This window comes from Cervus canadensis, chromosome 28, assembly GCF_019320065.1.
Source record: "Cervus canadensis isolate Bull #8, Minnesota chromosome 28, ASM1932006v1, whole genome shotgun sequence".
In the NCBI taxonomy this organism is placed as follows: domain Eukaryota; kingdom Metazoa; phylum Chordata; class Mammalia; order Artiodactyla; family Cervidae; genus Cervus; species Cervus canadensis.
Window position 1 is genome coordinate 11,200,250 of NC_057413.1, and position 26,081 is coordinate 11,226,330.

Below are 26,081 nucleotides of genomic sequence, written 5' to 3' on the forward strand. Positions count from 1 at the left end.
ACCGCTTGGCTGACTACGCGGATTTTAAAGATGGAGCTCTGAACAATTAATATGAGGAAAATAATCGCGTGCATGATTCCTTTATCTCCGGAGGAGTGAACCTTTGAAAAAGGAGCGCCGTGGGGCTGCACCCTGTGGGTCTTCAAGCCTTGTAGCTGCCCAGGCTCGAGATGGGAGGAAGAGCCCAGCGACAGTGACATCTGGTTTACTGGACAAGCAGGTCCTCCACCGAGGCCTTGGAGAGACAACCCCCCGCGTGCGACAGACGGTGAGCAAGACACAGACATGGCCGCACTCCTCACTAATTGGGGGAGGAGGCTACCATTTATAGGGGGAATAGAGGGCAGGTGGGCTCCACCAGTTACCAGGGAAACCCAGAGGTTAGGGCAGAGCAAGCACGTAGGCAGTTACTGATTAAGCCCTGTAATTAAGGGATTGGAGAGTCATGTGAGTGAAGCCGAGCCTGGTCAGGCAGGTGATATAGAGACCAAGGGAACTGCCATCTTGATCGGCCTGACCATACAATACATAGTCCACATATATCTTGGTGCCTGGGAAATCATTTTTAGGTAGACCTTTAAAAACCCCATATCTGCACCCCCACAATGGGGCTAACTGAAGATGTCTTCATAGTAACCAGAGCATCCCATCACGTCACTCTGTCTTCTCCCAAAATGGGGCACCCAGAACTCCAACCACCCCCCCACCGCCCCCCGCCACCGCCACTGAAGTCCATGACCCCAACGGGATTCGTAATTAAGCTCCTACGGGAAGGGGGACTTGGCAGAGAGGCGCCCACATATCAGGCGGACTGAGTAATCCCGTGAGGAAGCCACGGTGTCTGAGATAAAGTGTGGGAAAGAACCGAGATGATGTGAGTGTTGGAAGAGGAAGCCTGGAAGACAAAGGCAGATAAGGCGGTGACAGCCACAGACCATTTAATCTGCATCACCCAAGGAACTCGGCGCAAGATCCAAGTTTTTAAAAATTTCCACAGGCTGTTTTCAAGACGGCTTTGCAGGTTCAGGAGGGGAGGAGGCAAGGCGAGCCTAGCTCCCCAGCCTGGTAATTTTCACACGATCCCAGAGTCCCAGGGATCCAGTCTCCGGCCACTGCTTTTGCTCCCTTTTCCCTAAAAGGAAAAGAGCACTGCGACCTCCAGGGCTGGATGGGGAGTCTCCACTGGCCACAGATTCCCAGACTCGGTGCCTCAGAATCTTCTAGGCTGCCTTCACAGCCCCAGGGAGGAAGCCCCCTGCCCGACTACCAGCCTGTGCGGGGAGAGAAGAGGGCTACTGAGACCACGCGATCCTGCCTCTTGGGAAGTTCACACCCTGAAACACTGCAATCCCAGAGAGATGGTCCTGCCCCCACTGGTGAAATCTCTGAGCGCCGTCTTTCGAAAGCAACATGTTATAATTCACTCGCATACATTAACCTTTTCCTCCTCAAGGCAGACAGGAGGTTGAGAGTGAGATTCACCAGGACCCCACACACTGATTTGAGTCAAACCTGAATCTGAGTCTCAGATGCGTCACCCACCACCTGTGCGATGCCGGGGACATAAACTCTCGGAACCCTTTCCTCATTTGCATTGATGGCGGTCAAATACCGACTTCACATCATGTCTCAGGTTCTCAGCGTGGTGCTTGGCACGCAGAAGAGACTTAATAAAAAGAAAATCCCTTAATGCCGTGCAGCACAACACGTTTACAGATCTGTGACAACAGACAAGAACGGCAGAGAAATTGTGGGTATCTGTATTGTATTCTCTTTTTCTCCACCCCCCAAAAACGAGATGAGAAAAATGAAAACAAAATAAAACCATTTACTGTGAACAATTAGGGCTTGTCAGGTGGCTCAGTGGTAAAGAATTCATCTGCCAATGCAGGAGACTTAAGAGACTCAGGTTTGATCCTTGGGTGGGGAAGATTCCCTGGAGAGGGAAATGACAACCCACTCCAGTACGCTTGCCTGGAGAATCCCATGAACAGAGGAGCCTGGTGGGCTACAGTCCACGGGGTCACAAAAGTCAGACACAACTAAAGCGACTAGGCACATGCCCACGTGAACAATTAGGTAATACACATAAGGAGGGAAAAAACCCCAAATAATACAAAGCAGCAAAAGTTCCACTAATAGCACTTTGAACATTTTCACTTCTACAGCACCAAGCTCTCAGCTATGCTCAAATATACAGAATATAACATACACATACTTATATAAATAAAATCATATACATACATACAATGTATTCATAACATTCTATGATACCATTCCTATTGTTCTTGTCTAATCTCTTACATGTTATATTGTAAACCTCTTTTAACATCAACAAATCCATCCCCATTATAGTTGTTTAAGGACTACAAGAGTGGTTCGATAAAAGAACGAACCACTAAATCCATATTTGTTGAATTTACAGAATTTATCAGTATCCCACATTAATGAGAAACAACTACACTTGTGGGAGCATGTGATTCTTTTGCTTCTAATCTTCATCACGATTGAGAAAGGCAGCGTATATAAATATCAGAAGCCTTAACAACAAAAGATTGTTTTGGTTTGAGTGGGTGTAGCTGAGAAGACTACAAACTAGTACATATACTGCAGGGAATAATATCACAAATCACAATATTCAGTGAGTTTCCAATATATCGAAAGGGGACAAAATTTTAAAGACTAGGACTATCAGTGGATATAGATGCCTCTTTTCAAGTGTGAAAATTGTAAGTCTGAAGTTCAAGAGGTGTCCTGTTTGCGGCCCGATTGTGGTGGAGCAACTTCATGATACAGAGAGAAGTAAACTGGAAATTGTAGACTCCTGTGTGAACCTAAAAATTGTAATCACATTATATTAACTAGAAAACTTTTTTAAAAAAATCAGAATTTACCATATTTAGAAGATACCAAGAATGGGAATGTTTGTGCGGTCTTGATATTTCTAATCTAATTTCCTTCTCAAAGAGAATGGTTGGTTTGGTAAAAAAACATATGTGATACAGCTTAACTGAGTTGCACGACACACGGTTGTCCTCAACTGAGAAACTTGTAACTGGGAAGTGAAGGTATCCCCACAATCAGCAGAGTGTAGAGTGAACTCTTCCTCCAGTTATGAATGGAACCCTTTAATGCATTGCCAACCCCGCTCCTACAAGCAGGCAGGAGGTGGGGAATTGCCAGGGAGCACAGAGAAAGAAAGACAGGACGCATTGTGGCAGCAGAGAAATGCCAAATCAGATACCAGCTGAAAAATTCTGGTATCCGAGACCAAAAGTGGAGAAACACAAGAGTTCGACTTGTGAAACCGGAACCTGCAACCAACGCACAGGTGATAAACCCTTCACACGCTACGTTCTAAGCAAAGTTCATGCCTTGTCCAGCTTATGCGACTTTTAGGGGAAGCAACAATTTGTGGTGGGGGCCATGTTCTTAGAAGAGATTTCTACTGTTCTATGTTGTCCATGAGTAACAGCATCAACACCTGGAGATAAGAACTTAGATCTTAAATTTTAGCACTGGATGGAAGCAGAGAAAGCCTCTCTTTGACAACTCCCACTAGGGACTTCACTGTATGGAGGAATATGGACTGAGCTACGTTTAACAGATCTCTTTTGATGGTACAGTTCAGGAGCTTGTGAGAAGTTCCTAGATCTAACCATGAACTTCTTACAGGGACAGAATTTCTGCTTTGCTTCACTGTGTCGTGGTCCCTGCTTTCTGCATGAGAGAAAACCAGACGGTCAGGCTGTGTTGTGCAGTATCCAGTATAATGTCTCTTATGCAGTGGAACCTAAATGACACACATTCTTAAATGTGCTTTCAAAGGGACCTGTGCATCCTTTGATGGTGTAGGTAGGCTGGCCCAGAGAACATCCTTTGATGGTATAGGTGGGCTGGCCCAGAGAACATCCTTTGATGGTGTAGGTGGGCTGGCCCAGAGTACATTCTGTAGAGCAGACCCAGCCATGGAAAATGAGAGTTTAGAGTCTAAGACACCCCCATCCCATTGTGTGTCTCTGGTAAATATGACCTAGCTAGGAAAACTGGGCTGATACTCTCTATTCCACACGTATAACATATTTCTGGACTACTGATTTAGAAAAGTTCTGTGTTGCCATTGTATAATGTTATCCTGAGTAAGCACTGGATTCCTTAATATTAACTATTCCCATCTACTGGGTGGCTAATTATGCCAACAGGGGCTTCCCTGGTGGCTCAGTGGTAAAAAATATGCCTTTGATGCAGGAGTTGCAGGTTCAACCCCTGGGTCAGGAAGATCCCCTGAAGAAGGAAAAGGGAACCCACTCCAGTGTTCTTGTCTGGGAAATCCCATGGACATAGGAGCCTGGCAGGCTACAGTCCACGAGGTCGCAAAAGAGTGGGACACGACTTCGCGACTCAACAGCAATACTTATGCCAACAAGTTTTATCTGCTATCTTTAATCCTCACAAAATCTCTGTAAAACAGGTTCTCTTAGACCCAGTGTGCAGATGAGGAAAACAAGGTTCAAGGCAAGTGGCCTATCCAAGGTTACATAACCAGTAGGTGACAAAGCAAGAATTGTAAGCCAGGTCTGCCTGGGTTTCCTGGCCAAAGAGAAAAAGAGAGAAGCACTGTGGCAACAAGCATGTGGATTTCTGTATGGAAGCCCTGGTACGCAGCATTCTGTTGAACACAAAAGACAGCACTTGCTCCCACTAAATAAGCAGACATTTCTTTTTCAGGTTATAAAATAGATGGGGGGGCAGCAAGTGAGGATGTTAGAACCAAAGTCACCCACAACAATGAAGGGTGACTCGTGCCATCCAACAGGCGCTGGGCAAACGCACTTCAGGCAGAGGAGCAGGACCAAACTGCTGACAGTTGCAATGAAACAAAACGTAGCCACGGCAAGTCGCTCGAACAATTACTTCGCATCCTTCTGATTATGAGCCACAAGCATGCAATCAACAGCACAGAGACGATCTCAAATGATCTCCATCAGCATTTTACTTCAGCTATCAAAGCAGATGGAACAGACTCTCATCTGACCTAAACACAATGCTAATGACCCACATGCAAAGAAAAGTGCAGGCAGAATAGTGGCAAGAGGGCAGTGGCCTTGCTGGATGCCAGTGGTCATAATAGATGCATTTTATTTCGTTCAACTTTTCCATTTACTACCTCAGAGTAAATAAATACCATTTATGTGTTTCTCATCTGATACACTTATCCACAGTCTAACTCAATTGAAAGACTTAAGTAAGCTTACAAATTCCCCAGACTTAATAATGCATGTGGTACACATCTCTACAATCATATTCCATTGTACATTTTTGTGAGTTTGCATCTCCCCCGCTCAATTGTGGCCCAGCCCCGAGAGCAAGGAATTGACATCATTTATTTCTGTATTCCCAACATCAAGCCCAGTGTCTGGCATCAACAGTTAACAACCAAAATATGCAGAAATGAATGAAGTCTCATTGGACCATAAATAAGAAGGCACACTTACTGAGTGCATGAATGACCCCCAGGTTGTTCTAAGGGCAAGAGCTGAATTCCAAAATGTGCCTACAAATTGAAAAAATGATGGTACAAGTTGAAAAGATTTGGGGACATATATACCATGAAAATCTGTTCTTAGGGGGAAAAAAACACACAGATACAAAAATAAGGAAATACTGCCCTCATACCGGCTGAAGAAAATCATTTGCAAGGGGATTGTCACCAGACTGTGCTCAAATGAAAGCCTATAAACTCATGGGGGAGAGAGTATTCTGGGAGTGGTTTCCAAGGAGAGTAATTAAAATCACTATAGGTTAGGAACCACATCTGGAAGAGAAATACTGATTATTAGATTATGGGGTGGGGGGTGGGGAAGAACTCAACTTTTCTCTCAAAAAGTAAAGGAAAACGGCTACAAAGTTTTCAATAGGTCAGCACTAAACCAATGGGCTTTCCTGGTGACTCAGTGGTAAAGAACCTGCCTGCCAATGCAGGAGACATAAGAGACCTGGGTTCGATCTCTGGGTTGAGAAGATCCCCTGGAGAAGGAAATGGCAACCCACTCCAGTACTCCTGCCTGGGAAATCCCATGGATAGAGGAGCCTGGTGGGCTATAGTCCATGGAGTCGCAAGAGTCGGACATGATTTAGCAACTAAACAGCAACAAATGAAAACTAACACTTTCACTATGAGTTGGGGCAGTAAGACTCATGAAATGGGATAAAGCCTCTATTTTGCCTTTAGATAAATACAGCAAAATGTGACATTTCACCAGATTCATCCATTATTGAGATCCTATTTGGATTGTACTGAATGGTTACCTGCCACTCTGTGTGATAAAGCATTTTTCAGGTAGACGTTACTCCGAGCTTTATGATTTCCAGGCAGCCTTTGTTTGTGGGTGATTATGAGTGTATGTTGAGAGTCCCTCGGACTGCAAGGAGATTCAACCAGTCCATCCTAAAGGAGATCAGTCCTGGGTGTTCATTGGAAGGACTGATCTTGAAGCTGAAACTCCAGTACTTTGGCCATCTCATGCGAAGAGTTGACTTATTGGAAAAGACCCTGATGCTGGGAGGGATTGGGGGTAGGAGGAGAAGGGGATGACAGAGGATGAGATGGCTGGATGGCATCACTGACTCGATGGGCATAAACTCCGGGACCTGGTGATGGACAGGGAGGCCTGGCGTGCTACAATTCATGGGGTCGCAAAGAGTCAAACACGACTGAGCAACTGAACTGAACTGAACTGAATTGATGAGTGTATGTTGTATGTGCGCAGGTCTAGAATTTCCAATGATCTCAAAGGGTATTATAAATAATCTTTTTTTAAACTTTTATATTGGAGTAGAGTTTATTAATAATATTATGTTAGTTTCAACTGCACAGCAAAGTGATTCAGTTACACATATACCTGTTATCTATTCTTCTTGGAATTCTTTTCCCCTTTAGATTGTTACATAATATTGAGCAGAGTTCCCTGTGCTATAGGGTAGGTCCTTGCTGGTTATCCAGCAAAGGAAGGATATAGTTTGGGAGTTTGGGATTGAGATGTACACACTGCTGTGCTTAAAATAAAAACCTTTTAAACTGAATATTTAATATCCTTGAGTTGCCAAAACATACTATATAAGCTCCTCAAAGTCCGTACCCGTACACCTTAACAATTCTCCTAGTAATTAGCATAAGTTCACTGCCTGAACGGCTAAAGGGTTGAACAGAGGGCAAAACAAAATCAGCAAACCAACAGTACCTCAAAATTCCAAAATTGGCCATTACTACCTTAGCAAGGCTGCACCTCTGGCTTGGAAGGAGGAGTAAAAGAAGCAGGATGCTATTTTTAGAGTAAAAAGCCACAAGTTTTCTGTGCTGTACACTTCACAGCCCTGTCCCTGCAGTATAACTCCTCTTACTGCAGGTAAAGATCAGAGCTCCTTCACCAAAGTTGAGTATAAATAGGGACTTTCACAGGGCAAAGGCAAGCGTCAGATACTGCAACTTTTTTTTTTTTTTTGGCTGTGGCATGTGGGATCTTAGTTCCCTGACCAGGGACTGAACCTGTGCCCCTTGCACTGGAAGCGTTGAAATCTTAAACCACTGGACCACCAGCGAAGTCCCCTAGATACTGTACCTTTAAAAACGGCTGCCTATGTTAGAAATATTTCAGGCACCCTGGGCAGGAGTCCTGGTGGTTCTAGATGCAAAAGTTATGGCCCCAGTCAAACAAAAAAGGCTTAATTAAAGAACACATCTGGACACAAAGTTGGAGTTCAGCAAATTCTCAAAAGTCATATTCTCTTACATCTACATGAGCTTTACAGTTTTCAAACTACTCGAGTGTAGAGTGAATGGTCAGCAGTTAACACCACTATATTGTATCGAATGTTTGAAAAACAGTACTTCTTAAATGTCTAGAACAGTCAAGGGCTGGCAAACTGTTTCAGTAAAAAGAGCCAGATAGCAAATGTCTTAGGTTTTGTGGGTCTGACAATCTGTCACAACCACTCAGCTTTACCACTGTACCACAAAGGCTGCCATAGACACTACTACACAAATGGGCATGGCTGTGTGCCAATAAAACTTTATTTGTAAAAGCAAGAGAAGGTGAGATATGGCCCATGGGCCAGAGTTTGTCAACCCCTGGTCTAGAATATCATTATACTGGGAACTTGAAAAACAGAATCTCTGTTTCCTCCTTTTTCCCAAAAGAGATTTTATTTTTACATAGTAAAAAGTCAGATGACAATATCACACACTATCCAAAAGCAATAACTGGCTTATTTCTGCAGCACTCACCACTGAACTTCCTTTACAATAAGCAGGAAGGGCAAATCTTTCAATGTCAGATAGAATTTTCCAGAGGGGCATTTATCTCTGCCTGACACACTCGTAAAGGGAAGAGGCTGCCCCAGAGAACCCTGGGTAAGTGCCCAATAGCCTCGAGAAGCAGCGAAGAGGCTGCCCCAGAGAACCCTGGGTAAGTGTCCAATAGCCTCAAAAAGCAGGGAAGAGGCTGCCCCAGAGAACCCTGGGTAAGTGCCCAATAATAGCCTTGAGAAGCAAGGAAGAGGCTGCCCCAGAGAACCCTGGGTAAGTGCCCAATAATAGCCTTGAGAAGCAAGGAAGAGGCTGCCCCAGAGAACCCTGGGTAAGTGCCCAATAGCCTCGAGAAGCAAGGAAGAGGCTGCCCCAGAGAACCCTGGATAAGTGTCCAATAGCCTCAAAAAGCAGCGAAGAGGCTGCCCCAGAGAACCCTGGGTGAGTGCCCAATAGCCTCGAGAAGCAGCGAAGAGGCTGCCCCAGAGAACCCTGGGTAAGTGCCCAATAATAGCCTTGAGAAGCAAGGAAGAGGCTGCCCCAGAGAACCCTGGGTAAGTGTCCAATAGCCTCAAAAAGCAGGGAAGAGGCTGCCCCAGAGAACCCTGGGTAAGTGCCCAATGGCCTGGAGAAGCAGTGACCTTTCTAGGCAAGCAGGGAGACACCTGTGCCAGGGCAAAAAACAAACCACCTGATTAAAAATGGGCAAAGGACTTGAACTGACATTTCTCCAAAGAAGATACACAAATGGCCAATAAGCACACGAAATAATGCTTAGCATCGCTAACCATTAGGAAAAGGCAAATCAAAACCATACTGAGATAGCACTTTGCACTTCTTAGGATGGCGGCTATCATCAAAAACAACAAACAAACAAAACCAGAAAAATACCACGTATTGGCCAGAATGTGGAGCAACTGCAACGCTTATGCATTACTGGTGGGACTGTAAAATGGCACAGATATAGCTACTGTGGAAAACAGTATGATAGTTCCTTAAAAAAATTAAACACAGAATTACCATATGACCCAGCAATCCCACTTCTGAGTATATACAAAACAGAAATTAAAGGAAGGACTTGAACATACATCTGTACATGCATGTTCATAGCAGTCTTATTCATTAAAAGCAAAAGAGGGGGTGCTCTCAAGTGTGAATGAGCAAACGGTAGTCATCAAACACACAGTGGAATATTATACAGTCCTTTAAAATGAGGAAATTCGAACACATGTTACAAGATGGAGGAATCTCGAGGACATTATGCTACATGAAATAAGTCACAAAGGGACATACACTAAATGATTCCACTTATATGAGGTACCAAGAGCGATCCAACTCATAGACAGAAAGTAGAATGGTTGTCAGGGGCTGGAAGGAGGGGTAATGGAGGGTCTGCTTCATGGGTACAGAGTTTCAGTCTGGAAGACAGAAAGCATTCTTCAGATAAATGGATGACGATAGCTGCACAACACTGCGAATGTCTTTTATGTTAGTGAATTGTACACTTAAAAATAATAAATTTCATTTTATGCATACTTAACCACAAGTTTTAAAAAAGTATTTAAAAAAAAAACAAAACACATTTTTCAGGTGATCTGTTTGGACCAGGTTATCCCAAGGAGGTTCAAGCCTGTCATGCTTGAGAGGGCTGGTTTACAGGAAGCAGCTGAGGAATTGCAGCTGGGTTTGAAAATTTCACAGTCCCTCTTCCCAGGTGGATCAGAATGGTAAAGTGTCTGCCTGCAATGCGGGAGACCCGGGTTCAATCCCTGGGTCGGGTAGATCCCCTGGAGAAGGAAATAGCAACCCACTCCAGTACTCCTGCCTGGAAAATTCCATGGACAGAGAAGCCTGGTAGGCTACAGTCCATAGGGTTGCAAAGAGTCAGGCACGACTGAGCGACTTCACTCTCACTACATCTAGAATCATTTGGACTAGAAGAAAATACGAGGGTTCCCATTAACATGGAATAGGACTCTACAGTCCCTGCCCGCCCCACCCATGTCCTCCACCTGCTTTTTGTCTGCAGAAAAACTTTAACCAAAAAACATGTTTAATAAAAGAAATGAGAAAATACAGAAATAAAAGAAAACAGTCAAACGAGACCAAATAATAATAGTTCTGTCATTAAGCAAAGTCAAGGACCTTTTAGTTCCTCTTCAAAGGCTGCAGATAATATTCTGAGCTGTGAGAATATCCTGTTAGCTGTTTTGCAGATACTGAAACCCCAACCAGGTGGAAGGAGCTAACTACATGATGTCCAGACTGTAGCCATGACATAAGCCGCCAAGAACTGAACTCAAGGAAATGGGAACAAACCGACCTGGAACTGAAGATTAGCTATACTTAAAACAGTCAAGATGACACAGATCAGGCCACCCCACGGCCAATGGCAAGAGGAACGTCAGACCTGATTGTACTGTATCTGCATGTAGCCCCCTCCTTCGTTGACACATCCCTGAAACCCCCATTAAAGACTCTTGCCCACTGACTGCCGGGAGATGGGAGAGAGTCAGCCTTTGGGCACAAGTCTCTCTTCTCCTCCACCTGCACATTGCAACCTTGCCTCTTTATTGGCTTCTGAATAGTGAGCAGCCAGACCCCACTCTCGGCAACACCATGACTCAGAGTGAACTTGGCATCTAAGATATGTGATGTGGCCAGAAGATGTGCACTCTGCTCTCTGAATGCTACATTCTCAGAGATTCAATATGACAGTGAGTCAGTCAGTGACAGCTAAGAAGAAAAGGGAACTTTACCTATCTACTTTATGGAAGGACACAAGAAAGAAGAGAGAAGTAAAAGAAGTTCTTGTAATTAAGGCAAAGCAACTCCTGAGGATGAAGGTGATAACTCAGAATCTCCAGCTACAATAAGAAAAGTCTTTCCCTCCCTAACCCTGCTCTCCTTGGTCACACGCATCTGACCAATTTTAGTTGACTCTCTTGAAATGTAAGCTCCTCTAGTTCTGAACAACACTCAATACCATAGAACCATGCCCAAGAGGTGACCTTATGAGAACTGTCTGTATCCGCACAGCGCTCTTCCAGGGATTACTCGGGTATCCTTACATTCTTGCAAAGTCAAGCTAACAGAGGGCCGCATGACCTACTACCAGCAGGGTGATGCTGAGTCATGGTTTCTCAACTGAAGGAAAATTATACTTCTTCCCATATTCTTGATAAGAAACAGGAAGATTCTTCCAACTCTAAGGAAGGAGAAAAATCCTACAGCCACGCTGCTTATATATGACACAGAAAACGACCTACTAGTGATGATGGATCTTCTCCCACCCAAAACAAGGAGGAAGGCTGGGTCATCTTCCAACTCAGTTATCCAGGATGGCCATCCGAGGGTCTCAAATATCCCCACTAACTACAGCATTTTCTAACTGTCAGAGTTTTAGCCAACATGATGGAAAATGCAATTTTTCTTCAAGGGCACACATCTCTGTTGTAACCTTGTTTTTGTTTTTTTTTTTTTGCCAGTTCTTGTCAGAGAATTCAAAGCACTGTGTATATGGGGGGCGGGAAACTGCTGGAGGAAAAAAATAAACTCTGAGCAGGGGTATAGACAAGATTTTGGAGAGCAAAAGCCATTGGTAAACAGGGTAATGTTGAATAATCAGCTGGAGGCGAGAGAGAAGCCCTGATTTGTAGCGTTTGCAGATTTCTATAAACTCTCTCACCATGACTGACTTCCGGCTAGCAACATGCCAACTTGTTCTCAAAATTCCTAAAAATTTAACAACTAACTTGTGAAAGCCAATGCAAGCTGGCTCCAACACACCGCTGGCTGAAGCCCATTTCCCTCATCTCACCAAAATCAATTAGCCCTGTTTCATATCGGAAATAAACCCCCAAAGCTAAAGTCCTTCCTTAATGTCAGGCCTCTTCTTATTTTTATTGTTCTTGTTGTTGAGTCACTAAGCCGTGTCCGACTCTCCACCCCATGGACTGCAGCACACCAGGCTTCTCTGTCCTCCACTATCCCCTGGAGTTTGCTCAAACTCATGTCCATTGAGTCAGTGATGCCATCCAACCATCTCATCCTCTGTTGTCCCCTTCTCCTCTTGCCCTCAATCTTTTCCAGCATCAGGGTCTTTTCCAGTGAGTTGGTTCTTGGCATCAGGTGGCCAAAGTATTGGAGCTGAAGCTTCAGCACCAGTCCTTCTGATGAATATTAAGGGTTCATTCCTTTTAGGATTGATTGGTTTGATCTCCTTTCAGTTCAAGGGACTCTCAAGTCTTTTCCAACACCACAATTCAAAAGCATTAATTTTTCAGTGCTCAGCCTTCTTTATGGTCTAACTCTCACATTTGTACATGACTACTGGAAAAACCATAGCTTTGACCACATGGACCTTTGTCGGAAAAGGTCTCTGCTTTTTTATACGCTGTCTAGGTTTTTCATAGCTTTCCTTCCAAGGAGCAAGCATCTTCTAATTTCACAGCTGCAGTCACCAACCACAGTGATTTTGGAGCCCAAGAAAATAAAATCTGTCACTGCTTCCAATTTTTCCTCTCCTATTTGCCATGAAGTGATGGGATCAGATGCCATGATCTTAGTTTTTTTTTTAATGTTGAGTTTCAAGCCAGCTTTTTCACTCTCCTCTTTCACTTTCATCAAGAGACTCTTTAATTACTAAAAGATATCTGTTGGGATTTCCCTGGTTCAGTAGTTGGGACTCTGCCTTCCAATATGGAGGACATGGGTTCGTACCCTGGTTGGGGAACTAGGACCCCTACATGCTACACAGCATGGAAAAAAAATTAACAAAAATAATTTTTTTTTAAGATATCTGATGACACTTTCATATCTTTCCTTCCGTCTCCCCATCTGGAATGAAACTAGCTCAAGCCCAATAGTGTATAAGAAGCCTTCTTCAAATGCTCTTTGATTGTACTAGCTTTTCTCTGTTCTGATTTTCTACAGCACTTTTATATTACTCCTCTTGGATTCTAGAGTGTTGGGTTCCATGAGGGCAGAGATAGTTCTCACAGCACTTCGCCCATCCAGAGATTGTGACCTGGGTTGAGCTGAATGAAATCCTCCTGACTTTTCCAGCTGGGCTGATGCTGTCCACTGAGTGAGGCTCACCACCTAGGACCCACTGGCACAAGGGTGCTCACTACTGTACACGCCAAACTTCCATGGCAGGAAGGGAGGAAACTAATACTTGTTGAGCAGGAAATTTCTGTAAGCCCTAGTGCCCAGACTTAGGTTTCTAACACCGTTTTGTAGTAAAAGGAACCAGGGTTCCTTGGAGAAACAGCGAATTCTAGAACTGGGGCAGGGAATATTCAAGATTAATATGAAAGGAATGCTTTAAAAAAAAAAAAAAAGCAAAGCAAAACAAAAAAAACACAATGATGAAGGCATATCAAAGCGACACAGGAGTCAACATTCCTAACACTCCCCATGGCCAAAACTGGAACAACTTAAGAAACAAGATAACTAGTACTGGATTATAACCTAAAGAATAAAAATACTCATTAGTTTATACTGATATAAGAAATGAGATGGCTGGATAGCATCACCTACTCAATGGACATGAGTTTGAGCAAACTCTGGGAGAGAGTGAAGGGCAGGGATGCCTGGCGTGCTGCAGACTGTGGGGTCGAAGAGTCAGACATGACTTAGTGACTGAACAACAAAGAGATGAGAGTCAATAAATAAACGGAGGAGACTACACAACGCTGTGCAGAAGAATTCATGAAGATACACTGCCCTCAAGGAGGGGGAAGGCAGCTCCCCACTCCTTAGGTGTGGTTCTTTCCAAAGAGTGTAATGTGGAAGGTGGGCGGGTGGGGGTGTGTACGCCAAGAGTAAGTGACGTGGGGAAAGGGCACAAACGCCACCTCAGACAGGTGATCAAGGTCAGCATCAACAGGGATAAGTCACTTTGATAGCGTGTGTCCCTGATAGATATGATGTGACGAAAATGGCGACTTACCAATTTTGAGGAGTACTGATCAGTTCTTTTGTTGAATGTCCTCCAGCTGGGGTTTTTCTAATCCTAACAGAAACAGAGGGAAACTCCCCAGTGATCAGCACTCCTCAGAACTGTCAAGGTCATGTCAAGTCTGAAAAACTGTCATGTTCTCGAGGAGCCTCAGGAGAGATGACAGCTAAATGTAACACGGCGTTCTGGATGGGACCGTGAAACAGGAAAAGGACACTGGGTAAAAACTAAGGAAATCTGAATAAACTATGGACTGTAGTTGCTATATATATATATATATATATATATAAAATTTTACTTAATACCTCAAGTGCTGTTCAATGGTTTCATTTTCATTTTACAGATGAGGACAATGAGGAGAAAAAAAAAAAAAAAGATATAACTATTTTGCCCAAGATAACAAAGTTAATAATTGGTAGAATTCAAGTTGAAACTTGACTTGTTCTAAGAGATTTAGAAGTTTTAACTCATTAATCCTCACAACAGCACAATAAAGCAAGGAGGACTAAGATTATTCCCTTTCCTGGTAAGGAAACTGAAGCTCAGAGAGGCAGGGTGAGTTGTTCAGGGTTGCAGAGCTAAGGTTGCTCACAGTAAAAAAGTTTCTCAGGAACTGTTTATGTGACCCAAATGTAAATGTATCTGGAGCATCTCATTTTAAAAAGTTAGTTTCATGATTTCTCCTTTTAACCTCTTTTACAGAAAATCAGCCCCCAACCCCACCATCAGCAGTGAAAGCTGCACTTTTGCCAATGTGCTGCAATTAGGCCATTAAGTAACAGACACGAGGCCAATGTTTGTTAATTAGCCAAAAGCCATATAGGATATGAGCTCTAGACTCTGTAGTTTTATATTCCACATGGACCCTCCAAATCATGCGTGTGGCTTGGATGGATTCCAATACTTGCCCTTATCACAGTTTAAAAACATATCATTATTGCTCTGGTCAATAAACATCTTGAATAGTGCATTCATGATACATCTACTTCTTTGATAATTTCCATTTACTTGGTTATTTACTCAACTTGATCTTCAATTCTTAGTTGACCTTACCTACCTAAGGACTTTTTTGTGTGTTTGTTTCATACGAAGTTTTTCTTGAGAGATAGGAGTTAATTAGATGATATAGGAAAAATGTGCCTCTTCTGACTTGAATACTGGATTGTTACTATATTTTAAGAAAGTTAAAGTTTATTCCAGATCATTTTAAGTGTGCACTGTCCTGAGTTTAGATGCTTGACAGACTCACAAGTGCCAGCAAACGTTTAAGCTATCTAGAAGGTTTCCCTGCTCTCCTCCTCTGCAAATCGACGGCCTTGCCAACTGCTACAGGAAAAAAGGTGTTTCTCTTCTGCCACATGATTCGACCAAGGGTGAAAGTCAGTTCTCTACTTACCCTCAGAAAAGGGCTCAGTGCATGAATATCTGTACACTAGCAATGACTTTCTAATCAGAATAAATACAATTCAGGCAAAAACACAGATGCTTGACTAGGAAGGGACAAGTCTTACTTCCCAGAAGTGATGCTACAATCACTACATTCTTCCAATCAGATACAGTGAGTTTAATGGCAACTTGCCAGATTAGGACATCTGATGAAACCCTTTGAAAGAATTAAGTTCCTTCCTACCTGCATAAGAAATCTACCCTGGGGACAGGTATTTCCTTCTTCTCTACACCCCCAACACCCTGCCAGCCAGTGAGAGACTATAAAGTGGTCAGGGCACCAACTCTGGAGCCAAAGTCTGGGTTTAAATGACCTTGGACTAATTACTTTACCTCATTGTTCTCGTATGCTGAATTTGCATAATAATGGTTGTAAGGATTAAAGGATTAATATATTAAAAAGCACTCAGAATAGTTTGGCACACAGTTAAGAACTACATTTGCTGTTTGTTGTTTAGTCGCTCAGTCGTGTCCGACTCTTTGCAACCCCATGAGCTGTAGCCCGCCAGGCTCCTCTATCCACGGGATTTCCCAGGCAAGAATACTGGAGTGGGTTGCCATTATGGATAAACAACAGAACAGCTGATCGCTGCCCAGTGATTCCAAAATAAGTATTATAACCTACCCTTTCCCCACTACCCGCCCCTCACCCACCCACTGCCCTTCACCTGCCCACCTGCTCTCAAAGTTTGTTCATTTAAGACCTGTATCTATTCCAAAGCCATTAAGGCCTAGTCTGCAACCACAGGGATGTTGGCAGATAGAAACCCCTATTTGCATGGCTAACATATTTATCCAGATTAAACGTATGGCTAACTATACAGTTCACTTCTCCTTTTTTTTTTTAAAACAAGGGTTTTTCGCATGCAGATTTTATCATCATGCTTACTTCCTCTCTTTTCTTTTATTAAAAAATCTTTTCATCTTCTGCTCTGTCCCACCCCACTGTTGAATTTTTTAAAAAGGAAAGAAACAGCCAACAGACTCAGAACCCTAAGTATTTTGCTCTGAACTTCACACTGACAGTATTATACACTGTCATGGCAGTTTAACAGAGAATTGAAATTTAATGAGAAGAGATAAGAGAGAAGTACAGATAAAGGAACTCTTGAAAATCAGCCCTAACAGTCCCATGAAGGCCTGGGTGGCCTCAGAGCTTATTAATATAGACTGCCTCTCACCAAGGGGCATGTAATTTCACTTTGCAGTCTTTTCTTTAAAACACCGTCATACTGCTTTACCTTTAAACAAGGACATTCTGTAACCAGGGATTCACCTATGGGGCTTAGTCATCCGATCGGCCTCAAGGTCGCCGACTTGAGTAACACGATGAGAATGACCTCATTCACCCACTATAGAACCGTTATATCACCGATCGATACGGGAGGCCTCTGCGCATCGTCAACAAAGCCTTCTCGAGGGAGCGCCCTGCATACATCAGAAACAAATTACACCCTTAAAGGCAGATGACATACTAACGCAGAAAGATCCTTTCTGCAAGGCAAAGCCTTTGTTCAGTGTGAAAGGAGCGCCAATCCAACCTCATAAAAGGGCGGGGGGTGGGGGTGAAGAAGAGAGAGAAGAGAGAATCTTTGACATGCTTCTCTTGCCTTGCCTCTCGGATGCAAGATGCATCTTCCTGGGGCTCACGAGGCAGGAGGGGAGACAAAAATGGGAGTATGATTACAAGGGACTGCGATGTTCAGGACCAAGAGCCAGCACACTTGGCACACCCATTGGCAACAATTTCACGAGGCATGGTGAAATAATAACAGTGTCAATAATAAACGTGGGAGATGAGTAACCACATATTAGTTGTTATTCAAATTAGTTTACAAGTATTAGCTCTAATTTTAGCTGTCTGACAACCCAGTGCCCCAGGGTCTAATATCACTCCCATAGTACAGATGGGAACACTGAGGCACAATAAGGTTAAGTAAGGGTACTGAAGTCACACTCCTAAGTGGTGGGAGTTGGGATTCAAGCCCAAGCAGTTAGACTCTGGAGTCACTATATTAAACTGGGTAGTTAACACCAACACCACCAGCACCAAGAAGTTATATTTGTACTTTTCCTGCAGGTGTTTCTTCCCTCCTCTTGGAAGAATGGTCCCATACATTTGCTTATGGATTTCTCTCCCAGCAGAGCCTCCCCCGAGGAGGTGTTTCGTACATAGCTGTGGAATGAAGGGATGAATCACTGACCCTAGTCAATCCTTCTTCACTCATTTTGTGAGACAGGCTGAGGATCTGCAATTAACCTTGTTTTCAAATAAGGAAAGTGAGGCTCAGGGAAATCATTGACTTGTCCAAGGCCATATTGCTTTGAACATGGTTTCTTGCACAACTTAACAGTGGTTTTTAAATTTTAAAAACCATGGGACATTTGTAAGAAGTCAAGATCTACATAATCTCAGAATACAACTATATAAATATAGTTAATGTAGGGTATTCTATTTATAGACTGTAAATATATCCCTTCAGAGATAAAGGAGGGGGCCAAGCCCAGTGCACAGGTCTGGTCTCTCTAGTGACTCAGAACGAAGCCCAGTGGAGAGGGCACTCTGCCCGAAGCCCCCGAAACTCCGAGACAAGGCAACCCACCTTTTCCCTCACATTTCACGGAACTTCTGACCCACAGAAGGAGGCCCAGGATAGCATTCCTTCTCCTTCCAAAGCTTCAGGGTCCGGTTTTTTTCCCCATCAACGGGGCGAGGCTCACCTTTCTCAGGCACCTCTTTAGCTATTTCCTTCTCTGGAGTTGCTCTGTATCTGTTCCTTTTTCAGCCCTGGGGGTCTCCCCTACTGATAACTGGAAAGGGGGCAATCCCCTGTGACCTAGGTTTTCATCACCAACTAGAGCAGAGGAGGGCAAAGCAGGCTCAGGGGTTTCACAAGCTGCTCCCGAGGGCCGGACACCTTCGACCAGACCTGGAGCCCTTCGCTGGCAGACTTGGCTCCGCAGCGGTGGGAAAGCTGCTCAGGCTGAGGCAGCAGTTTTGCAAGGATGGTGCTGAAGGCTAACCCGCGTCCAGTCGCACCCCATGGTGCTGGGTCTCAGCAGGCAGGACGTCCGAGCTGGAGGGAACCTTCGAAAGCCTTGGGTCCAGCCTCCCATTTAACAAATAGGCAGCATGCGTCTCACTCATGAAAAGTGACTAGGCCAAAGCTAGACACTGGCACGGTTCACACTAGGGGACTTCTGACCTCCTGCCCCATGCACCCAAAACTCTAAGGAGAGATAGTAGGAGGTGGCTCGCAGATGGAAACCAAAAGGATTTTCTCCCAATATCAAATGGTGAAGTGAAGCGAAAGCTGCTCAGTTGTGTCTGACTCTTTGTGACCCCAGTCCATGGAATTCTCTAGGCCAGAATACTGGAGTGGGTAGTCTTTCCCTTCTCCAGGGGATCTTCCCGACCCAGGAATCGAACCAGGGTCTCCTGCAATGCAGGTGGATTCTTTACCTACTGAGCTAAATGAGAGACAGTAAAATGCTTAGGATCTAACTGAATTCATGTGTGTGTGTGTGTGTGTGTGTGTGTGTGTGCACGCTGTCACTTCAGTCATGTCCTACTCGTTGCAACCCTACAGACTGTAGCCTGCCAGTCTCCTCTGTCTATAGGATTCTCCAGGCAAGAATACTGGAATGGGTTGCCATGCCCTCCTCCAGGGGATCTTGTCTCAGGCATCTCCTGCATTGGCAGGTGGGTTCTTTACCACTAGCACCACTTGGGAAGCCCAAATTCATGTAGGGATCTGCATAAATCATCTCTTGAGACCTTCTGGGAAAATTTTTAAAACGCTCTACCCAGAATTACTTAAAGGCTTGTCAAGTGCTCTGTTGTTGTTGTTGTCTAGCTGCTAAGTTGTGTCTGACTCTTTGTGACCTCGTGGACTGCAGCCCACCAGGCTCCTCTGTCCATGGGATTCTCCAGGCAAGAATACTGGCATGAGTGGCCATTTCCTTCTCCAGGGGATCTTCCCGACCCAGGGATTGAAACTTCGTCCCCTGCACTGCAAGCAGATTCTTTACCACTGAGCCATCAGGAAGCCCACTGTCAAGTAAAAGCTAACCCTTTCCCACGGCCTCAGTTGTTCTGGAACATCGAGTGGATGAACGAGGGAGACGGGAGAAGCACCCAGGCTTCCGCTGGGCTCCCTGTTTCTGCTCCAGTGTGAGAAACGGCCCCACGATCATTAGCATACCCGATTTGCATTCACTCCAGATGAGATTTCATCACTGCATCCTATTTATTCATTCCTTAATATAAATCTAAATTGCTCTCTTCAAATAGCGGAGAGCACTCTTGCCTCCATCAGGGGAAAGAAACCATCACAGCAAGGGATGTGCCGCGTCTTCATCTTCTCCCCTCCCCCACACCCGCCGCGGCTCATCCCAGGGCTCAGAAAACACGCCTCTGTCTCGGGCGTGTCACACTGGGGCTCTCCTCGGACAGGAAACCTGGTGGCCAGCCAGGGTTCCAGACACCTCGGGAGCCTCTGCTTGGTCCTGCTCTCTAGGTGAGCCCTGGCACCTTCACGGCAGGCAAATGCAGTCATTCTCAAGGAGGAAAAAGTCTACAATCAGGTGTTAGGGCCTGGAAAAGGTTGGGACTTCCTTAGGGTCCAGTGGTTAATTCGTCTCCCAGTGCAGTGGGTGCGAGTTCAATGCCTGGTCAGGGAGCTAAGATACCACATGACTCGCAAAACACCAAAGCATAAGACAGAAACAATATTGTAACTTTAAAAATGGTCTGCATTAAAAAAAAAAATCTAAAGAGAAAGGAAAGAACCTGGAAAAGGTGGCTGGGACGTCAAGAGGCAAAGTCTTTAACAGAAAGTGAGGCAGTGAACTATGGCATGTCCACCATCTTCGGGGAATGACGTTCAAACACGTGGGATGCACCAGTACACCGGACCACAGCAGTTTCTGCTCATTCCTCCCCACCATGGCCACCCCTCGTTCAGCTGTGGAAGCAGCACATCATCACCTGAGCACCAGTTTTCCTGATGGAAAACGATTTCTGATGCCTTTTCCTGTGAAAGGAAAGTTGATCCCATCATCTAGAAGTTTATATGCAAACAAGCCGCTTCTAATTCTTTGCCCTTTAGGATCAGACACGTTTTCTCCCTCCTCTGTGTGTATTTATAAAATAGCAAAAATATTAAATGAAAATCTTGTATCAGCTTGCACCTATGCTAAAGAAAGTTCCTGTGACACTCTTTGAAGGAAAACATGCAGAAAGAAAAAGAATGCTCGATTACCTATAAATTCAACTCCTCAATGACTCTCCAACCAGGGTATATGTGACAGATTTTACCCAGTCATTCTGTTTTCCTGGGTCCTAACCACGACATTTTTAGCTATTTTCTAAAGAAAGAGTTCAAGTGTGGTCAGAACTCAGAGGAATTGATCTGTTTTCAAGCATTACTACTTGAATGCTTTTACAGTTTCATGCTTGAGTTAAAGATGAGCACTTAAAAATTAACTCTCACTTCTGGGCTTGGGGCTGGAAGCCAATGACATCCCCGAGGGTCACCAAAGATGATGCTTGCTGGTGAGACTCTGTCTGGTGGCGCTTGAGCATCTTGGCCCAAAAGTAACAGAGATGGTCACTCCTGAACCTGACTCAGTTATGGAATGTAAAGACACAGAAAATTGCCTTTACCAATAATCTCTTCTCACCATGAGTCTGAAACAATCAAGATGTGCAAAGAAACATTAGGGCCTTGGACCTTTTTTTTAAAATATATGAATCATTTTTAAAGTCTTTATTAAATTTGCTACAACACTGCTCCCGTTGTTTATATTCTGTTTTTTTGGCTCAAAGCATGTGGTATTTTAACTTCCTGACCAGGGATCGAACTGGCACCCCCTGCATTGAAAGGCAAAGTCTTAACCATGGGACTCCCAGGGCAGTCCCAGGGCATTGGACCTTGAGTTAGAAAATTTCAGTCCTGGGTCTGCCATCGACTTGACAATGGGAAGTCACAGAACTTCTCTAGGTCTCAGTTTCTCAGCCAGTAAAACAAGGGGGGTTAACAGATTTCTAAAGCCCTTCGCGTGCTCCCAGCCCCTGCTTCCACACTCCTCCCACTTTCCCTTCACCAGCAGGGACTGAGCGTGTTGGGGAGGTTGTGCCTTTGACCCGGGAGGAATGTGACAACGGCCTTCCTTGCATTGTTCCCACAGTAACCAGAGCCAGCTGTCTCTGCTGGCTGGCCAACTTAGGGTGCAGGATCGCATACAACTTGGAACTCTGCTGGCAAGACCAGGCCTCCAGAGTCCCCACCTTCCTCAGGGCCCTTGTCTGCAGGTTGGTACACCCCTGGGAACACAAGAGTGGGCCTGTGATCTTTATTAAGTAACATGTGATTTTTAAAAACTGGAGTGTCGCCACCAGCACTTGGGACTTCCCCCAATCACAGCTGGACGATTCAGGTATGTCTTTACCTTCCTGGGTCCATGAACCTCTCTCTGGGGTGCTCTGGAGTTGGTGTCACCTAGAATCAGTCGGGACTTTCCAAGCCTGTTGGCATGGTCTGACACCAAGGCAAAGATCCTGGGATTCAAGTGAGAGTGAAAATCTCAGACGACGTTTTTCATCTGAAAATCTCGGGGTGAGCCAAGACTTATAAACACACACTTCTGAGCAGGACCGACCGTGAAGGGTTTCCTTTTTGCCTGCTTCTCCGATACTAATAAGGGAGGGTCACTGGAAAGCATAGACATTATTTTTAGCTTTTGTAAAGAGGGAGGAGTTTCTGAAAGGGCAAAATGGAAAGGAATTTAGGGCAAGGGTGGAGGGGGGAGGAGAGATTAGGAAAAATCAGGACTTTCAGGAGAGATAAGGAGCTTCCTCCTCCTTTCTTAACCGACTGGCTCCAGCATCAAGGATTTTGGGTCCAGATAGCTGGAGACAAAGAGGCTGTTGGAAGGAAATCATTTTTTTCTATGAGTGTGGTGAATGCGCCCTTCACGCCCTGGGATTTTTCACTTTCCAAATGTAGCAGATGAGGCCACTCGTGGAAGCTTTCTTGGGAAAGAGTTTGGAAATTGATGTTGGATTTGAACGCCGCCTTAACTTTCACAGGCCCCAAAGAAACACACGCTTTGGATCTGCAGAGATCGTGAAAGTTCCAGATTAAGAGGAGATGAATTCCTCTTAAATGGCCTTGTTACTTTAACAAATAGCAAGGTAGAGTCCAGCAGCTTCTGGGGAGACCATGGTACGGGCCAAGAACATACTATTTTTTTTTTTTTAATTTGTTAGTTTATTTATTTGGCTGCCCCAGGTCTTCAGTTGCACACACGCGATTTTCAGCCTTCATTGCAGCCTGTGGGATCTAGTTCCTTGACCTGGAATCAAACCTGGGCCCCCTGCATTGGGAGCATAGACTCTGAGTCCCTGGACCATCAGAGAAGTCCCAAGAGCATACCATTTTGAGATTTCTTTCTTCTTCTTCTCTCTCTCCCCCACTTTTTTTTTTTTGTCCCCACAATACATAGTAAGGTGGTAAAGTGGAAGTTGCTTAGTCCTGTCTGACTCTTTTTGACCCCATAGACTATAGCCCGCCAGGCTCCTGTGTCCAGGCATGAATACTAGAGTGGGTTGCTATTCCCTTCTCCAGAGGATCTTTCAGGGGATTGAACCCAGGTCACTTGCATTGCAGGCAGATTTTTTACCATCTGAGCTACTCTGTTAGATAGTAAAATATCTCCTTAAAGAACTGCAAAAGTCAACTCATGTATCCCTCAATTCAGATCTCCTGGTAAATTGCTAGCACCACAAGTCCAAATGCCATTGAGTTCATAAGAATCCTTAAAAAACACAAACCACTTCATCACAGCCTATCTGCCTGCTGAAATTTTGAAAGCAAGACTGTAAAACATTCAAGTAATCACCCTTGTGGCATGACTGACACCAGCCCAGAGCTAACAACAAGGGAACACTAGAATTAGTTCCCCACTTCCAGAATAGGACCTAAAGAAGTCTGTACTACAGGAGAAGGGTTGCTCTGTTTTGTTTAATGGAACTAAATTTGTGCCCATTTAAATCACAAGCAGGTGGCACTTGGTAGCAAAGAAAGGCCTGAAAATATTCGCATTTAGTGAATGCAGTTGTATGTATAATTAGCCGAGATGTATTTTAAAGTACGCTAATCCTTTGTACTCTTTTCTACAATTCAAACTGGTGAGGAACAGAAAGCAGATTTTGAATTTATTATGAAAGCACAGCCATCGTATTACCAGTTACAAAATAAAAAATGAGGAAAGCATCAGAAAGTCTTATTAATATATATATGTTTATATAATATATATTTATATAATAATACATACATTAAGGTAAGTGTAAGTGGCTCAGTCATGTCCGACTCTCTGTGATCCCATGGACTGTAGCCCACCAGGCTCCTCGGTCCATGGGATTCTCCAGGCAAGAATACTGGAGTGGGTAGCCATTTCCTTCTCCAGGGGATCTTCCTGACCCAGGGATCAAACCCCAGTCTCCCACATTGTGGGTGGATTCTTTACCATCTGAGCCACAGGGAAGGCCAGTATATACATTAGGATTTATTAATATATACATATTAGTCAAAAGAAGAAGAGGGCAGCAGAGGATGAGATGGTTAGATAGTATCACCGACTTAATGGACATGAGCTGGAGCTGACTCCGGGAGATAGTGAAGGACAGGGAAGCCTGGCCTGCTGCAGTCCACGGGGTCACAAAGAGTTGAACATGACTTAGTGACTGAACAACATATTAGCATCCGACCAAAGTCTGGTAGGAAAAGAGATGGGAAGAGTCAAAGGTACACATTTATCTTGCTTTTTGGCCACACTGAGCAGCATGGAGAATCTTAGTTCCTGACCAGGGATTGAACGTGTGTCCTCTGCAATGGAAATGTGGAGTCTTAACCACTGGACCACCAGGGAATTCCCAAAAGTACACATTTTAGAAGCGTAACATTTTTTCTGAAGTTTTTCTATAGAAAATGTCAAACATGTACAGAAGACATTCAATAGAACGCCAGATATTCACTACCCAGCATCAATACTCGTCAACTCACAGTTCATCTTACATCTTCAAGCAAATCCCCGAAAAATCATTTAATCCCTAGATATTTCAGTATGAAGCACAGAATTTTTAAGCTCCCTCACTGTCCTCAGATCTCTGAGAAGCCAAAGGCCCCAGGGTCATGCAGTCAGACAGTGACAGAGGCAGGGCTGGAACCCGAGTCTTCTCACTGGAGACCGAGGGGTCTCCATTGCAAGTTCTCTGGCTCTCTTGCCCCTTACACCCCCCACTATCTATGTTAACTGAACCCTGGCCCGCAGTAATATTAGCATGGAAAACAAGCGTTATACTGGTTGGAAACCAGGAAATCCCGAATTTAAATCTCAGCTTTGCCATTTTCTCTGAACCTTAATCGCCTCAACTACTAAGTGAGTAAGTGAGTGAAGTCGCTCAGTGGTGTCTGACTCTTTGTGACCCCATGGACTGTAGTCTACCAGGCTCTTCCGTGCATAGGATTTTCCAGGCAAGAATACTGGAGTGGGTTGCCATTTCCTTCTCCAGAAGATCTTTCCAACCCAGGGATTGAACCCAGGTCTCCCACATTGTAGGCACTTCACCGTCTGAGCCACCAGGGAAGTCCTAAGTAGGGATATGAAATTGCCACTACTCACAACATACTAATGGGCTTCCCAGGTGGCGTTAGCGGTCAAGAACCAGCCTGTCAATGCAGGCGACTGAAGAGATGTGGGTTCAATCCCTGGTGGGGAAAATCCCCTGGAGTAGGAAATGGCAACCCACTTCAGTATTCTTGACTGGGAAGTCACATGGACACGGGAGCCTGGTGGTCCATGGGGTCACAGGAGTTGGACATGACTGAAGCCATGTAGCACACACACACAAAATACTTATAAAAATAGTGAATTTTCAACTTATAACAGTTATTTTTAACGTGTTTTCATGGAACTTTGGGAAAAGTTGTTAGAATCCATGAAATCTTAGAAAACCATTAATACGGGGAGGTGGGGTCTACTATGTGAATGAGTTGGGGTGGGCATACATAACTATTATGTAACTGTACCCTCAGAGCATTACCACGACAAGTTCATTTCTTTTCCACATATAAATTAGAACCAACTATTTCAACATGTTGAAATGGAAGCTTCTATGAAAAACAAATGTTTCATGTAATATAAATCAACATTTCCCAAAGAGGAAAGAAGTTGCTTCCTTCCCCTCCCCGCCCCCAGAGGAGGGGAGGGAAGTTCTAGCATCCTTTAGAGAAGGAACAGACAAGCCCAGGAAAAGTGAAAAGAAATAAGAAACGTTCCCTCTTTGTTGTGGACTTGGCA

At 44.4% G+C, this 26,081-nt stretch overlaps 1 protein-coding gene across 14 annotated transcripts in view; it reads right to left on the minus strand.

Annotated features, from left to right (window-relative positions):
• ATXN1 (ataxin 1) overlaps nucleotides 1–26,081 on the minus strand; it is a 404,850-nt gene that overhangs the window by 183,843 nt on the left and 194,926 nt on the right. The window lies entirely within an intron of this gene.